The following is a 1,924-nucleotide window of genomic DNA, read 5'->3' on the forward strand; positions in this document are numbered from 1 at the left end:
GGATACCATGTACCCAGCCAGCAGGATACCCTGTGCCCATATTTGTGTAGCAGGAGGAATGAGCTTCACCAGGAGAAACATGAATTTTTACATTTCTTTGCAACCTTGTATTTGCAGCCTACATAACAGATATCAAGAGATCATGAGTCTTCTTTTAATCAAAGAAAATACCTTGATCTAGGAAAAGACTTTATATATGTTTTAAACATGTCTGCTAATGACAGGCTAAAGAAGAAATGCTAAAGCCCCAGAAAGCCTGAAGTATTCTCCTGAGTGTTTTACATTCCCATTATTTGCATGTTTATATATATATATACTTTTTATTCAAAGTATCTTGCACTCATGATGGGTGTTTTTTTGTTTTGTTTGTTTGTTTGTTTGTTTGTTTTTTGTTTTTGTTTTTGTTTTTTTTTGCTTTTGCCACACACTTTACTATTAGAGGTTATATGACTTTGTACATGCAAGTTGTGTGAATAGTTTTCCCCACATAGAAACAGTGACTAGAGAAAGATGACCTATGTCATGAATTAAGTGTTGTCTTTAATTGAAATGCTAACAAACTGTCTAGCTACATTTCTCCCCCAAACCACAAACTTTGTAGTTACTGAGTCTCTAGGCAACATATTCAAAGATGAGATTAAAAATTTAAAAACAAATCAAACAAGTCCTCAGGTCCAACTAAGGGAATCCTGCTACATGCAAGCTAATCTACACCAGTGATACCGCTTGACTCTAGGAGGCTAGAAGACATTTTAAACAACCCCACTTGGAACAATTACTTCAAGTAGCCTTTTTCCAGTTTCCAACTTCTGAATAAAGATAGTATTTTGTTAATTCTTTTGCATAAAACTTTTGTAAGTTGTTTTATTTACAATGCCCACTTGGAAAAGTTCACTAAAGTTAACTGGACAATACTTATACAGAAATCACCTTACAAAAAGAGGGAAAGCTCAAAATGTGAACTTTCTACAGAGAACCCACAATTCAGTTTTATTCAGAGTTAAGAAAACCAGCAGCTTTGGCTCAGACCAGAAGAAATTCAGCCATTGGTTTGGAACCTGTAACTCAAACTACACATACAATAAGAATAATGTTATACTAATACAATTGTTTTGCTGCTGCATTTGTCTATTGTTTGTCTAATATTACTGATTATAAAGAGCAGTACAACTAGTATTTGGAACAATCCTTGTAGCATTATGGTGTCAAACACAACATGTCACTTCTCCTCACATCACTGTTTATCTTTGTGTACCTGAGCTTCCTCCTCTTCAGTAAAGTCATTTTTATATAAAAGTTTTGTGAATCTCCTCAAGAGTTTTCCCCTTGATCATACTGGCAACAGTCTTGCATGTAGCATCAAGCAAACCTTTGATGTCCAGGTAGTTTGCTGCCAGAATAAGTTCAAAAAAGGGTTCCTTGGTCAACTTTCAGAAATTCTTGGTCCCAAACAGGAGTGTCATCTGTTTGTTTTTCTTTGTTCTTATCATCCTCAGGAGGAGGAAGGTCATCCTTGCGATGGGTACACCACTGAATGACCTTTTTTAATATTGCTGCATTAACGTTTGGTAGAGAAGCTGGGTCATCATCTCCTTCATTATCTATTCCAAAATCTTCCAACATGGTCTTGATTGTCACAGACTGTGTGACAATTTCAACATTGACTTCAAATATCTCTCCATCAAAACTCTGCAGCTTAATTGAAGGCATGGCATTTGGTTTCTAAAAGACTGTGGGCCAAAGCAGATGAGAGCAGAAAGATGTTCCTACCAGTTGAAGAAAGGCAGTGGTGGACAAAGCCACTTACATTTATCTTTTCTTAAAATGAAATGCTTCTTGAAGATGCAGACTGAGGACCCAGATGAATTGCTTGTCTATCTCTATCTGTCACTAACTAGCAGGTTACTTAACCTCTCTAATTGCA

At 36.2% G+C, this 1,924-nt stretch overlaps 1 pseudogene; it reads right to left on the bottom strand.

The window, feature by feature from the left end:
- Positions 1–1,234: 1,234 nt before the first annotated feature.
- LOC101587580 lies at positions 1,235–1,710 on the bottom strand (annotated as a pseudogene).
- Positions 1,711–1,924: the final 214 nt, after the last annotated feature.

This window comes from Octodon degus, unplaced genomic scaffold (genome assembly GCF_000260255.1).
Source record: "Octodon degus isolate 3935 unplaced genomic scaffold, OctDeg1.0 scaffold00391, whole genome shotgun sequence".
Lineage (NCBI taxonomy): Eukaryota > Metazoa > Chordata > Mammalia > Rodentia > Octodontidae > Octodon > Octodon degus.